We start from the raw sequence: 17,057 nt of genomic DNA, 5'->3' as shown, positions 1-17,057 counted from the left end.
CCTTCTTTTTATACTATAACATAGGGAAGAAGTTCCTAGTTTGTGAAAGGTTTTTCATACAATTGGTTTGTAACCTGAAGTTATGAGGAAAGATTTTGAAAATGAAAAAATATACTAGAGAGCACACAATGATAACATACATAGTATCTCAGTCTAAAGCACAACCATGCAGGTATCAGTATTCTAACATTAAACTGATCTTAGAAGTACTATTGCTTAAGATAGTTATATTGTTCTAAGAGCACTTATGTTGTCTCTTTTTAAATTGCTTTTAAGTTGCTTACTCTATATTTTTTTATTTTTTGAACAGTAGAACACATATAGAATGCTTCTGATCTCTAAGAATGTCTGGGAGAGAACTAGAATTTTGAAGTAAAAGGTAGGAAAATTTGCTTTTTTCTTTTCAATAAAGACCTTGCTATATGGTTTAGATTGCCTCAAACTTATTATGAAGCCCACGCTGGCCTCAGGATCCTCATGCCTCAGCCGCCTAAGTACTGAGATTTCAATAAGGAACCCTAGGTTTTTAAAATTCAGTTTTTACTTAATATATTAAAAGATAAGGAGGAAATCAAATTGCATGAGTGTGTATGGTCTTAGTTTATACATATATGTGTATAAAATATATAAACTAATATATAATGATATATTATGCACTAATAATGATGTACTATACACTAACATGTAATATATATACTAATAATACTATGTGTATATAAGTTAATATTTATATTGTATACTATATATAATAGTGTATATTATATATTAGTGTATAATATATCATTATAAGTGTATATATGTACATAATAGTAATTATCATATATAATATATAGTATTGCATACTATATATTATATATGTACATATATAATATATACACTAACATATAATATATAATAATATAGACTAATATGTATAATGTGATATATAATATGATATAACACACTAAGAATAATGTATTATTGACTAATATATAATGATGTATTATACACTAGGAATGATGTATTATACACTAATATATAATATATACACTAATATATATTATAAGTATATGTTCTATATAATATTTATATATAATTGCATGATATTACATATATAATAATGTATAATATATGACACATATATTAATATTACATGGTATAAATATATAATATAGTATATATATAATATTATATAGTATAAATAATATGTAATATATATACTATAACATATAATATATAGCATATAGTCTATAATAGTTATTCTATACTAGCTTATATATATCTAAGTATATTTATATATAAATATATTGTATATTATATATACTTCATAGCATACATATACTATATTATGTATATATTATATTTACTTATATTAATATATAATATATACAATAGTATATAATATACTATGTTATACCCTAATGTATATTATATGATAAATGATATATTATATTCTAATATATAGTGGTATATTATACACTAACACATAATGATATACACTTATAGATAATGATAGGTTTTATACTTATATAATGATATACACTAATATATAATAACATTATATACTAATATATAATAACATATTTTATACAAATATGTAATTATATGTTATATAACATGTATATGTGGCACAATAGAAAAGAAAGTAATTCTGGAAGTGCATGCCCTTAAGCCACATATTATGATAATCCTGTTTTTGAAAAGCATTTCAGTGACTGACAACATGTTTAAACTATATATCACTTTCTAGTAATAGTTGAATTGATAGAATGCAGAAACCTCACACTCTACCTGATACAAATAATTAAATGAACACATCTCTAAAAATTAAGGTTTTTTTCCTCCTACTTTTCTTTTTTTTTTTTTTTTTTTGCACATTTTATTAGATTTTTCTTTATATACATTTCAAATTTCAAATGCTATCCCGAAAGTTCCCTATACCCTCCCTACTCACCCACTCCCGCTTCTTGGCCCTGGCGTTCCCCTGTACTGGGGCATATAAAGTTTGCAATACCAAGGGGCCTCTCTTTCCACTGATGGCCGACTAGGCCATCTTCTGCTACATATGCAGCTAGAGACACGAGCTCCAGGGAGTACTGGTGAGTTCATATTGTTGTTCCACCTACAGGGTTGCAGATCCCTTTAGCTCTTTGGGTAATTTCTCTAGCCTCCTCCATTGGGGACCCTGTGTTCCATCCTATAGATGACTGTGAGCATCCACTTCTGTATTTGCCAGGCACTGGCATAGCCTCATACGAGACAGCTATACCAGGGCCCCTTCATCAGAAACTTGCTGGCATATGCAATAGTGTCTGGGTTTGGTGGCTGATTATGGGATGGATCCACTTCTCCTCCTTTTCTTAATGCAGGGTTTTAGGTAGCTCAGGTTGAGTTCAAATTTACTATGCCATGATTAGTTGAGGTTGGTTTTAAATGTCTAATCCCACTGTGCCTACCTCTCAAGTGATGAGATTATAGGTATGTTCTACCATGGCAAACAAGTTTTCTTTTTGTGCTTCCTAATTAAATACAGAGTTCTAATTCTATAGCATAACAGCAAAATATTGGCCTAGGCTTGTCCACATAAAACACTAAACCAATTATAGCCTAATAGATGCTACAGGACTTGTTTTGTTAGAGATCTTGTTCTTAATTTAAAAATTGGGATACACACACACACACACACATACATACACACATACATATATACATATATATATATACATATATATGAATATTTTGCTTTCATGGGTGTATGTGCACACTGTATGTGCCTATGGATGGTTTTGAGCCACCATGTAGGTGCTGGGAACCATACCTAGGTCCTTTATAAGAATATCAAGTGCCCTTGACTGCTGGGCTGTCTTTCTGTTCCTTGCTAAGTAGTTTTTATAGGTATTAAATGTTATCTTGCATGCTGAAGCCATCATTTACACAGGGCAAAACTAAGGCTTCTATATGTGTGTGTTCTGATGTAACTTTGAAAGCACTATATATTTTAATATTAGAGCATAAACAGTAGCAAATGGTTCTGTATTCTGACTATAGTCATTCACTCACTTGCATACCAGGACCATCAATGCTGAGTCTGGTGTGCAGATCTGTAATCCTGAAAGTTTAAGGCCTGGCATCTGGTCAGCTCAGGGAGATCACGTGTAAGATAATGGCAGTACAAATTATTTAAGGGCTAGGGATATGTAGCACAGTGTAGCGTGCTTATCTACTATGCACAGTGCTCTAAGCTTAATTCCCAGAACTGAAAACAGAACAAAACACCGTAAAGACCACCCAGTTCTACTCACTGGTCCATTAAGAGGTCTGACCTTGAACAGCACTGAAGTGGGGACTTAATAGTTCTTTGGAAAGTCAGTTATGTTGGATGATGTTTTGCTGGAGCAAACATGTGAAGGACTGTTTTCCTGAAGTGGACACAGTAAAAGAATGTTCTGTTAAAGCAAGCACATAAAAGGACATGTGATCAGGATACTCCACAAAGAAATGCACAAAAAAGACCTACCAATGGTGTGCTGCAGTTTCTTGCTGCTTCTGCACACTCTGGACATGTGCTATTTGGAGGATATATAAATAGAACTCGCTTCCTTGAGAGAGGCATAGCTCCTGACATCCCTGTTGGTCCGAATCCCTCCTGCCTGGCTGTTCCTGCTAGGTCATGCCACCTGCTGCTATCCCTACACTACCGAACTGGACAGCTGGTCGATCTGTGAACTGTTTGGTAGTGGATCAAGCTGCTGCTGCTGACCTGTGAACTGAACTGCTGATTTCCTGATAACAGAGATGGGATTTTCAGCAAAGAACCATTTCTAAACAGGTCCACTTCCCCCGTATCCTTTCTTTTCCACTACTTCTGGTGGATGATAGGCTAGAAAGGCGATTAAAGCATTTAAGAACCATCATTAAAAGTAGGTTTTGAAAAAATTAGAGTTACACAGCACCTCAGGCTTACTGGAATGATTTTTGTAGTTCTATATGTCTTCATGATCAGGGAACCTTCTTTCTTGGTTTGGATCTAAGTCTACCAGTCTTATGTGAGCTACTTCATTGGTTTCTTCTGTCCCCTGACCTCCTGAAAGGATTTCTTTTTAATAGCAAAGAGTTTACTGAAATCTATTTATTTTCAGGAAAGTCTACTTTAAGCTTTATAAGTAGGCATTCCTTATCATATGGTGTACAATAAACTAGCATACCTTAGTTGATCACACAGCTGTCATCTCTCATGGACAACAGTCTGATGTGGATGAAAGATGAGGACTGTGGTTTCTTTGGTCCTCAAAGTGAACACTTGCTTGTGGAAGCTGAACACTGCTTCAAACAGCTGTATGTCCTTTCACATATAAAGACCTTCCTGTTGAGTAAAAATATCACTGTCCTAATCTAAAAGAAGGATAGCATTTCCTGACTCCAGTCTTAGTCTCTGTCATTACAGAGTGTTACATTTTTGCCATCTTTTATGCCTTTGTCAATTCTTCTTTGTCCAGAAGCTACTCTTGGACTATCTTCTTTCTACTGAGCTTTAACATTTAGTATATTAGAACTGATCTGTTCACCATGGCCTGGCATTCCATGCAGACAGACTGAATTTGCTGAACCACCCCAAGCCTAGCTGATGAGTCCTTATGTGAATTCCAGTCCCTGTGTAGTACCTGTGCACTCTACTGCTCCTCTCTTAATACCTTGGCTTTCACCAGTGTCACAAGGCATATTGTTTTGCAAAGCCAAGTTTTCTCATTGTGCCATCATATAAATATCCTAAGGTGACTAAGAGGTGGTGTGCATCCTTTCTTCTTTTCCAAAAGAACATAGCAAAGACATCAGTGGGAGACCCAGAGCCATCAGCTTCTCCATCTTCCTTAATTGTCGTTTGCCTCCTTTGTCATATCATTTCCTTTTCTTGACACCAAAAAGAACTTCATAAGCATGAGAACTTTCTCCATTTGGATTCTTACTGGAGCAGTACTTCAAAGATGATTTCCTATGCGCCTTATGAAAATTTTCTTGTTTGACCTTCAAAACATTATAGTAAATGGTTTATTTCACTTTTTAAAAACAGCTTATGAGCCATAGATGGTGAGCTAATTGGAATGGAAGATATAGCTATGTGTTTTTTGATATAAGGTTTCATATAGGCCAGGCACACTGTGGTGGTTTGAGTGAAAGCCCTCCTCCCCCAGTAGGCTAATATGTCTGAATGCTTGTTTGGGGAGAATTAGGAGGTGTAGCCTTGTTGGAGAAGATATGTCACTAGGGGTGGGCTTAAAGTTTGTAAACACTCAGTGCTATTCTCATACGTTCTCTGCCTCCTTCTTAAGGGACAAGATGTGAGCACTCAGCTGCTATTGCAGCTGCCTATAAGGCCTCACTCTACCATGGTACACTCTAACACTCTGGAACTATATGCCCAATTAAACTCTTTTATAAGTTGCCTTTGTCATGGTGTATTATCACAGCCATAGAAAAGTAATTAATGCACTGGCCTGGAACTTGTCACATAGCTGAGGATAACTTGAACTCTAGATGTCCCTGATTCTGCCTGGCAAATACTGGAATCGGATATATGCCTCTACACTTGGCTCAACAACTGTTACATTCTTAATAACTGTTACATTGTTAAACGTTGCATGTGAGCTCCAGGGAATGTGTTGATAAGATTGTTTTGGTTAACATTTAAAAGTTGTACATCTTCTTTCAGACAATGTAATTTCAGTTTGGGTGTGTGATGATTTGTATTTTTGTGTTTTGTTTTGTTTTGTTTTGTTTTTAGTTTAGAATCAAAAGGCAACACAATCACTGGGCATTGTTATCCAATAAAAATGAAACTGTTCTCTCAAATATAATCTAAGTCTAACTATTACCATTCTATAATTTACAAAGTACCAGAGAGACCTAACACCCAGTTCATCATTTTTGCCAATTAAATAGAACACTCTGTCATCTATCCTGACTTAAAAGACTTGTAATTCTACACCTGACTTATGTCCTGGTTTTTGATTGTATGCTGTCTGAAAACCATCCTCTCAAATTTATATCATCTTTCTCAATACTAGATAGCTTGGGTTGGCTATGAGACTACCAGTCTTCAACCCCGTCAGAAATACAAGAACAACTAATATTACCTGAAAATATGAGAAGCACAAAACATAGCTTCCAAAACTTAGCCAATTTATAGAGACCTCTGATCACCTGGATAGTCTCTTATTCTTCAAACCGTTGGAGCATCGGTCTTCAGCCTTCTGGCCCAGGGTGTTCTGACAGACCTTTGTAACGCAGAAATTTGAAGGGCTTATTACCCTGTCTTAGCAGAGATTATCAGTAAACTATTCCGCATAGTGTGTCCTTTTCTAGACAATATTTGTCTGTAGATGAATTGATGCAATTCTTGCCTTGTGGCTGTCTTGCCACAACTGGAACACTCCATTGATGTTCAATTTCTTCTTTGAATGCAAGAAAGGGGTGCTGTCAGGAGCAGGCAGGTCTTTAGACAAATGATATTTAATAAAGAAATGGATAAATGCTATATTCTGTGGACTTCTGACACCTTTGAAGACTATCTATCTATGCAAAGCATTTCTAAACTGTTAAGCCTTGACTACTCTCAGTCATTTCTAATTGAAATATCTCAAAAACACCCTTTTAATTAACTCAGAATCATGAGTTTGCTACCTGGCCCTTAACTTGTATTGCTTAAGCATCTAAAAACAGTTTATAATAGCAGTTACAGAAGGACTGGGTCTAAGCCTTGTATTCTTAAATGTGTTCTTTAGGCACAATGCCTATATGAGAGTAACAATATTAATACCAATTTTATATCAATAAGAAATTCATATAAATAAAAACTTTAAATTTGTATCAAATAAATTCTGCATCAATGTAAGAGATTATAACTTCAACTTTGTATCAATTATAAATATTTTTACCAAATGAGATTATAGCTACACAATCAATTCTAGCTATTTCCTCCCTATTCAAATTATGACCATTTCAAAATTCCCCAGGAAGACAACTAGAATAACCACCTCTAGACCCCAAGTCCAGGGAGCCAGGGTGAAGACTCTTCATAACTACTTCCAGCTAAATATGGGCATTAAGATATCATTGAAGCAGGGAGAGAATGGGGGAGCTGGTTGGTCTTAAGAGGATCATGCCAGTGATTATTTTCATCTCTGATATCTGTGTCCTGACTGGATCCAGCTGAAAGTCCAAGACATCAGGAGTTCAAGCAGGTTACATTCAGCATGTCTGATGATGAGACTCAACAAGGCTGTATATTCTGTAATATACAAATCTCAAAACAAAATTTTAGTATCATCAAGATATCTCTATGGATTGTATTAGTCTGTGTAGGGTGTTGAGACTAGTTAGGATGAAATTTTGCTTCAATCATAAGTCTTCGTTCATGCCATGTAAAAGATGGCACAAAGAATCTTTGTTTGTTTGTTTGATTCATCTGAATCTACTTTTCAGATAGTTTTCCTCTGTCACATCTGATCCATATAACTCTGGAAGGTGTATAGACACTAGTCACCTTTTCTAAAAAATGCAAAGACAAAACCTTTCTCCCAAATCAGCATATCCATGCCAGTAACCAGAAAAACCTTTAGCTTGACCTCTCTCCCAGAGGAATAATATAACCACAAAACTCAAAATCATACCCATTTTGAAAATTAAAACAAGTGAAGTAAACTAAAATATTGTATGTACCTATTTTCAGGATTTTTTTTTCCTATCATGTCAGGAAATTAGCCCAAAATTCCCATGGAACCCACAAACAAAAATAAGAGTTTCCTGTAGACTTTAATATACCATCTATCTGTTATGCTCTCTACCTGGAGCCACAGACATCTATCAATACCTGTTCATAGTGGCAATTATCACTACTCTCTACTTAGAGGTCAGTAAATTTTCCCTATTCTAGTTCTGAACTGCAGGTGAAATTCCCCACATTATTGGGACAAAATCTGTTTTAAAATCTATCCTAAAAGCAAATAATCCCAATTTTATAAATTCACAGTTAAATCAATATCTGCCCCAAGATGTAGGCAGCTTCCATTCTCTAGCTCTTTGACTCAGAGCAGCCATCTTGTCTCTTTTCACAGCAGGAGACCTCAGAGCCCTCTTTCTTTGTTTCAAGGTTCCTGAGGTTGAGTCATGAAACTTGTCTCCGGTCAGTTCTCCAAACCTCCAAATTTTTAACAAAATTTCTAACTCATAGGCTAAGAATGTTAAATTTTTAGTGGATTCTTGACTGCCACATTGGATACCATCTGTAGCCAGACCAAACCTCTGAACCAATTAAATGCTCTCTTTTATAAGAGTTGCTATGGTTATGGTGTCTCTTCACAGCATTAGAAACCCTAAGACAAACTTAGAATACCCAAGATATAAGTTACAATTTGCAAAACACATGAAACTCAAGAAGAACGAAGACCAAAGTGCCCCTTTTTAGAATTGGGAACAAAACACCCATGGAAGGAGTTACAGAGACAAAGTTTGGAGCTGAGACAAAAGGATGGACCATGTAGAGACTGCCATATCCAGGGATCCATCCCATAATCAGCCTCCAAACGCTGACACCATTGCATACACTAACAAGATTTTGCTGAAAGGACCCTGATATAGCTGTCTCTTGTGAGACTATGCCGGGACCTAGCAAACACATAAGTGGATGCTCACAGTCAGCTAGTGGATGGATCACAGGGCCCCCAATGGAGGAGCTAGAGAAATTACCCAAGGAGCTAAAGGGATCTGCAACCCTATATGGAACAACATTATGAACTAACCAGTACCCGGGAGCTCTTGACTCTAGCTGCATATGTATCAAAAGATGGCCTAGTCGGCCATCACTGCAAAGAGAGGCCCATTGGACTTGCAAACTTTATATGCCCCAGTACAGGGGAACACCAGGGCCAAAAAGTGGGAGTGGGTGGTTAGGGGGTGGGGGGGAGGGTATGGGGGACTTTTGGGATAGCATTGGAAATGTAAATGAGGAAAATACCTAATTAAAAAAATAAATCTATAAAAATTCAAAAAAAGGAAAGAAAGAAAGAAACCCTAAGACACACTCCTTCTAGCAGAGCCAGATATGTTTCTATATTGATTTAAATCTCCCAAGGTCAACAGAAAGTCAGATCCTATGAGGATGAGTAAAAGAAATCAGAAGACATGCTGACAAAAGTGTGAAAGTCAACTAACATTCTCAAAATTGCTACAAAAGTGTATGCTAAGCAGAGTTTCTGCCATGCTTATAGCACAGCTACTGTTTATGTGACAGTAGGGCAGGTATGAGGAAGAGAGATACTTGAGCTCGGCAACTGCCCTTTTGGATAATGATTATTTTGTAAGCCATGATTTATGCTGGAGAATACACATTGCACACAGACGCATATTCCTCATGGTAGGCACAGGCAATGATAGCTAGCTAAGAAGCATGTTAAAGAACATAAGTTAAAGCGTTAACAATATGGGCCCTGTTCTTGTTTTCATTCTTCAAGGAATAAGCACATATTTCAAATGTGATCCACTTATTACCTCTCTCACGTGTGTAACTTAAGCAAAAAGAGGTACCTCATTTTCTACACTGAAATAGGTTAGTTACTAGAAAAAAGGTCCTTATTCATTTAGCTGTGTAGTGTGCTGTGTGTGTGTGTGTGCTGCCTGCCTGCCTGCCTGCCTGCGTGCTACATACATGCATGCATGCAGGTGCTTCTGAAGGACAAAGGATGTCATCAAATCTTCTGGAACTGCATCCTCTGCAAGGGCAGTGAGTGCTTGTAACTGTTGAGTTGTGTCTCCAGCCCTCATGTGTTGTTGAAATAAGCAATGGGACACAAATAATGCCTGATGATGATTTTAAGGAGTTTCTCAATAGGTGTGGCTCAAAACAGTACCATATTCTGCATCAAGAAGAAACTAAACGTATGGGCTGGGGAGATGGCTCAGATGTTAAAGTGCTTACCAAGCAGGCAGACCAGAGTTCAGATCCCCAGAGGCTAGGTAAATACCTGGTGGTTAAGGTGACCTGCCTGTAATTCTAGAGTAGACTTTGGCAAGCTCCATGTTTGAGTCAGAAAACAAGATGTAAGAGCCATAGAAGATGACTGTCAACATCAGCCTTGGCCTGCACACATACAGGTGGACCTACACACATGAAAACATGCATACCAACATGCACATCTCATACACCCATATATACAAAAAAGAAAAAGAATTAAAAGACATACTAAACTTATTTGAGAGGTAGAGTATCATAATTTTAATATTAAAGATCAGGACTTTTTTTTTTTTTTAGAAAAATAAATCATGATACAAAACTTCAGTCTTACCCAATTTCTTAGAGAAAGAGATCATTGGTGTATTATTATTGGGAATATTTAAAAATATCACCCCAGAGTTGCAAAAGAAGTAAAGAAATAACCAGCAGCTTTCATGATAAAAAGAGACCTGAAATGATACTGTGACTCTCTCTGGCTCCACTTTTCCTGCTGGCCTGGAATTTTTAAATCCATTAACCTACCCAGAAGATTGCCAGACCATACCAGCGAGCCCAGCCTTCTGAAAGCTGGGTTCATCCTATCCATCGTGCCGTGTGGCAAGCTTCACGAAGGGTTGCTTCTCCTCATCCCATGTGAGTGTCTGGGTCTGGGCAGGTTTTGCCTCATCACAGCTACCCGTTCTCTGCTTTGTCGGTATGGGGGGTGTTTCACATAACACCACACCGTGGGAGTGTTTTCATGGCTGAGATTTTTTTTTTGGCCTGTCCCATCTTACTTAATTATTTCAGAAGATATTATGTTATTTTGTTCACACTAAATATAGCCATTGCAGAATTACTTTGAGGAACACATGTACTAGATATGTATATTTCTGGAACTTATTCTTATTATGAAAAACACAGGAGAAATGAAGCTATAGCGAGTTTATTATATGATTAAAGATTCTTCAGGAGAAATGACCAGTAAGCCATGGTCAAGACACTGCTAATTTTATATTCACTGAATTTTGTAAAGTCTTTCTCAGAAAGAGCTCCCAGTTCAACTGAAACCTTTGTGGTCTGTAATAATTCCAGGAACTGACCACTAACTTGCAATGCGCAAATGTTCTGTAATAGCAACACTCACCTTGATATGTACAACATCATGGAGTGGGACTTCACCACTGTGAAATTATCTCTGATAATCCGAAGGCTCAGACTGAGAGCATGATGCATATCTATTGATCTCTAAAATCAGGGATGACAGTTAGTTGATACATAATGGCTTTGCAACCTTCATCTATTCTGACTTATACCTTAGCTGTACTGTTAGCATTTTGATGATCTACATCAAAAATACTTAAAATTTTTGTTTTATGAGTGTTGTGGTTTGAGTGAAAAGGTTCCCCATGGGTTCATGGGGACTGACATTATTAGGTAGTGTGGCCTTTTTGGAGTAGGTGTGGCCTTGTTGAAGGAAATATGTCACTGGGGAAGGGCAGGTGCTTTGAGATCAGATACTCAAGCCAGGCCCAGCTTTACTCTTTTTTTCCTGCTGCCTGCTGATCCAGATACAAAATTCTAAGTTACCTCTCCAGCACATGTCTGCTTGCACACTGCCATGCTTCCTGTCACGATGACAATGGAGTAAACCTCTGAACACTAAGCCAGCCCCAATGAAATGTTTCCCTATAAGACTTGCTGTGGTCATGGTGTCTCTTTGCAGCAATAGAAAGCATGAGACAATGAGTGTTTTTCTCAAATGCATGTCTGTGTACTAGGAGCATGCCTGTGCCCACAGAAGTCAAAAGAGTATATTGGATCACCAGGAACAAAAGATTTTTGAGCCACTATACCAGTTCTGGGCATTGAACCTGGGTCCTTTGGATCAGCCAGTGCTCTTAATTGATATGCTATCTTTCTAGCTCCAAATAGCTACATTTTAATGTTATTGCCTACAATATATTCTTGAAGATTTCTAAGGTTTCTAATCACTCAGTATGTTGGTTAAGAACAATAACTGACCATGTGAATCATTGGTGGATGGTCTCTGTATCTACCTGGATTTAAAGGCTGTCGAGGATGCTCACTTGCTTCTATCAGCCAGACCCAGGTTAATTCCAGAATTCAAGAGGCAGAGATAGGAGGATCATGAGTTTAAGGCTAGCCCAGACTGCATATAGTTTTAGCATACAGTTTAGGTTCTTAACATAGTACCATTTCAGGCCATTGCGCAAAGCATCCTTATGACTAACTTTACAGATCTGGATAAAATATTTCACAAAAGAATATACTGTATTGTTAGGTTTTAAAAAAAGATTATTTTAATGCCCATCCATCAGATAGGGTCTGACACTACAGCCTGGTTTGGTTTCAAATTTACAATCTTCCTGCCTCTGCCTCCCAAGTGTTAGGTTTACAGGTACATGCTAGCATACACTGCTGGGATGGTGACTGGCTGATGAAGCTTTTCTGGGCTTTCACATCAGTCTGAGAGTTAAAAAAGAACACATTTTGGGGCTGGAGAGATAGCTCAGCATTTAGGAGTACTGACTGCTCTTCCAGGGGTCCTGAGTTCAATCCCTAGCAACCACATGGTGGCTACACAACCATCTGTAATGGGATCTGATGCCATTTTCTGATGTGTCTGAAGACAGCTGTGTGTACTCATATAAATAAAAATAAATAATTAAAAAAGAACACATTTTAAGTATTCTTTTAGAATTATCGTATAAATACTACACACACACACACACACACACACACACACACACACACACCTCAATCTAAAGAAAGTCAGGTTTGCAAAAAAAAAAAACCTCAGCTATTTTCCATTACTCAACCAAATCTCAACTTTATGCTCCAATATTGGAAGGGGGTGTGTCTTAATTAGGGTTTCCATTGCTGAAAAGAGACACCATGACCAAGATAAGTCTTGTAAAGGACAACATTTAATTGGAGTTGGCTTATAGGTTCAGAGATTCAGTCCACTATCATCAAGGCAGGAAGCATAAGAGCTGGAAGAGCCAGGAGTTTTACATCTTGATCAGAAGGCAGCTGGGAGAAGACTGTCTCCAATGTGGCTAGGAGGAAGGTCTCTTAGCCCACCCTCACAGTGACACATTTCCTTCAACAAGGCCACACCTACTCCAACAAGGCCATATCTCCTAATAAGGTCACTCCCTGGGCCAAGCATATTCAAACCACCACAGGGTGGTATATGTGTACTTGCTGTCAGTATGGCAGAGACTGCATCTGAAGAGAGGGCTCACATGGCATCTGGGACAGGCCAGATGAAACACCTCATTCTGGCTTTTCATTTACTCCTCTCAAGATTTTAGATCAGATTTCAAAAGCATCTAACCTCTGACTGCCCCTGAGTCTGGGGTTATCAGCAGGGCTCCTTGTGTGGTTCTAACACTTTGGCACCTTTTTAGATAATTGGGAATTGTGTAGAACCTTCCAGAGCCTCAATGCTTCTCTGCACTGTCCACTGTGGTAGTCACCAGCCAGTTACAATTATTTGTATTTGTTGTAATTACAATGAATTAATAGTAAAACTCAAGCTATTCAGTTATATTAACCAGGTGTTAAGTGTCCAGATAGTTTCAAGTAGCTTATGGATATCTACTGGTTAGGTGGGTATAGAATATTTTGTGTAACACTAAAGTTTGATTGGACTGTGTCAGTTCTAAGTTCTGGTAGGTTGATCTAGATGCATGGTTCAGGTTGGCCTGGTCCTTTCTTCTCTAAGAGGTTTGCACAAAACAGAAACAAAACAACTAGCAGCCAGAATAAAAAGGTAAAGAAACAGAGAAATTACTTGTAAAGTTTAACTCAGTATATTAAAACTGTGATAATGACAGTGTGTAGTCAATGTAAAATAGTTAATAAGTATATATTATGTTCTCTTATACACAGTGACTCTTTGAGAACACTACATATTTTATACTTACAACACATATCAATCTGGACCAGTTACATTGTGTTCTGGTCACTTGTGACTAGAGACTATTGTGTGGAGCAATGCAAATCTCTACCTAGATTCTATTCCTTATTCTCCAAAGGCTAAGCTTTCAGGACACCAAGGGGCTGAGGATTCCATTTGTCTACATTCTATTCTATTTCTTCCCTGAAACAACGAGCAAAGGCCAGCTTAAGTGAAGTGGAGATGTAATGGAAAGATCAGCTTGTGGTGAGATATTTAAGAATGCCACAGGGTAAAAAGAAGTATTTAGAAAAACTGTAAAAACCGTTGGTTAAAATTTCAATAGCATTAGAGTTTGCCATGGTGGGTTTTTTAGGTTATAAAAATTGTTTCAGGCTAGTTGGGATTATGTGGTTTTTTTTTTTTTTTTGCTTGTTATGGCTTTACAACAATTCCATTATGAGTTATAAACTGCAGTAATATTTTTGTGTACAGCATAACTGCTATGGTAACTGGCAAAAGTGCAAACACCTGCAGTGTTGTTATCTGGAGTAAAATTTGTTCTTAGGCACAAATTCCAGCAGTAGTTAAATCCTGCACTAATACTGCTGACAATTTCTACTGTGAAAATAATAAAACCCAAAGAATTTTGTTACCAGGAAAGTTAACAATAATGCAAGCCTTTAGCTGCATATCCTAACTGTAAACTTTATTTTGGGCTTTTCTGATGTGGAAATAATTTGTGTCCTTTTCTAAATTTATATATCAAAGAAGGTATAAGATTTGTGTATGGTATTTCCCACCTATTATATTTTATGCTTGATATACTTATAGGCAAAATTTAATTTTTAAGAAAGTATAGACTCTTCTGTTCAGTAAAACTGAAATTTTGCAACCAGAAACCAAAGGTCTATTATATGTAAATTAAGCCTGGGACAGACTTGATACTAAGTCAAGTCATGTATTAACAGTGGACTAGAATAGGGAAAGCAGAAACATGGCAGGAATCCTGCAAGGAGGAAGCGTCAGCAGGATGCACACAAAGCTTCAGGAAAAAGTAACTTGTAGCTTGTCAGATGATTCCAGTTAATGTGGCATGCAGGGTGGCCATGAAGATTGAAGGCAAGTAGATACTAAGTAATTATCATAAAGTCTCAAATCCACCCAAATTTTTGGTATGCATTTGTGTTACTGCTAGAGGAATGATGGTGAGCAAGCGGACTGTCTGGGAGCCCTTAGCTCTAATGATGGCAAGCAGACTGTCTGCCAGCCCTTCAGGTAGAGACGTGTCATGCCAAGTAGTTGTTTGCTCAGGTATTCTTGAAAACGTTTTGCTTTTTTCTTGTTTAAGTTTGCTGCTAAACATAACATATACTACTATCACTTGTCTGCTTACTGTATGATGGACACTTCATGGTCGTATTGTCTGTCCTCTCTACATCTCAGAAAGCTGGGTATGTTTCCTGGTTTTACAGACTAGGAAATTCGATCTCAGAAAGGTTATAGTAATTTCTCTTGCATGCACACTTAAGATCTGTTTCTGAAAATTCTTTGAGACTAGAAACTTATTTTAATGTACTATTAATAGCATTTAATATGGTCAACATTTAGTTGGTATTTAATTATAGGCTAAGCAGACCAAACAATTTCAGAATAGTCTATATTTAAAGTTCCCCAATCAATTTAGTTGCTAGACAGGTTATTTTTAAAAGTATTGTGGAGAGAAGCTGCTGCTCTGTGCAGCTCTTAGCAGCCAGCCCATGCACTTGAGCTCAGCAGCAGAACAATGTCAAGGTCTACAGTTAATGTCTTCCCTTGTTCTGTGGACAATTTAACTCTTTCCATAGCTACCTTGGTAGCTAGAAAGAAAAGTGAGATAACAGTCAAGAAAAAATATTAGACTGGGTATAGGGGCACATGCCTCTATTCCCAGCACTCAGGAAACAGGCAGCCAGATCTTTGTAAATTAGAGGCCACCCCAGTCTACATAGAGTTCCAGGACAGCTGGGCTACATAGAAAGACCCTGTCTCAAAATCAACAACAACAACACAAAACAAAGGCTACTGGACTCTTATTTTCTACAACTTGAGGGAGGAGTCTTATAGATTTAGTTTCCCTTCCTCCCTCTCTTCTCCCTCCCTCTCTCCCTCCCTCTCACTTCCCTTTCATTTCCATTGATCTTTAGATAGTTTCTATACAATAAAGTACCCTCTTTAAGCAAGGGAAACCAAAGTGACCATATTAGAACATTTGAGAGCTTATGATAATAGTAAGTAGAGTAGAAGCCACCTGATTATCAGGTGAGTTTTTAAATTTAGACGAAGATAGTTTATGACCACTTCTATAAATTATCCATTGAAAAGGTTTATACACACAGTACCTATTAACAAAGCAGAATGTATTACTGAGGTCACAATGGCATAATGACATCTGAGAAATCACACTCATACTCACTTTATATAGTGTATATAAAATAAAAATACATTATTTTGGTTGTCTTACATTCTAGAATTAAGACTATAGCAAAACAAGTGCTATCTATGCCATTTCCTATAAAATGTACTTTTGAATATAGCATTATTAAATCACTTTCTTTTCCTGAAAGTGAAAATGGGATTTAATACTGGGTTCAAGACTGTCTTTCTGACTCTCCTGGGTGTATTCCATCTGATTCTTGCTTCCTATACGCTGATCTCACACCCTCCTCCTTCCCCTCCTACAAAGAATCCTCCCCAGAACACCAACAACTTTAAAGTCAGTTTAACAAATTTGCCTCCAACTTTAATAAGATTAGGAATTAGTCCGAAAACAATTTGCATTTTGCCTTTTTCATGCTTGCTTCCATCTTCTTTCCAAACTCTTTGCTCATTCCTTGTGGAGGAATTGCTGAGTTTTGCTTTTTTGACTCTCGGCTCCCCTCTCTCCCCTTCCCCTTCCTTTCCCTGCCCTCTTCTGACTCCCCCTTTCTCTCATACCCCCTTTCTTAGGTACATCCCTAGCTTCCTTAATTTGACTTTACTGTTTAGTCCCGAAAAGTTGTAATTTTATTCTTCATTCTTTCTCTACACCTTAGATGTCTGTGAAACATCTAAGGCTGAAAGCAAATTTTTGTTTTTTGGATAGGATGGATATTTTCTGCCCCTTGAGAAGTCTATAGCTTTCAC

At 37.2% G+C, this 17,057-nt stretch overlaps 1 pseudogene; it reads right to left on the bottom strand.

Moving 5' to 3' along the window:
* On the bottom strand, positions 3,978-5,034 carry Gm18932 (predicted gene, 18932; annotated as a pseudogene).

This window comes from Mus musculus, chromosome 11 (assembly GCF_000001635.26).
Source record: "Mus musculus strain C57BL/6J chromosome 11, GRCm38.p6 C57BL/6J".
NCBI classification, from domain to species: domain Eukaryota; kingdom Metazoa; phylum Chordata; class Mammalia; order Rodentia; family Muridae; genus Mus; species Mus musculus.
This window is presented reverse-complemented; position numbering and strand designations above follow the sequence as displayed.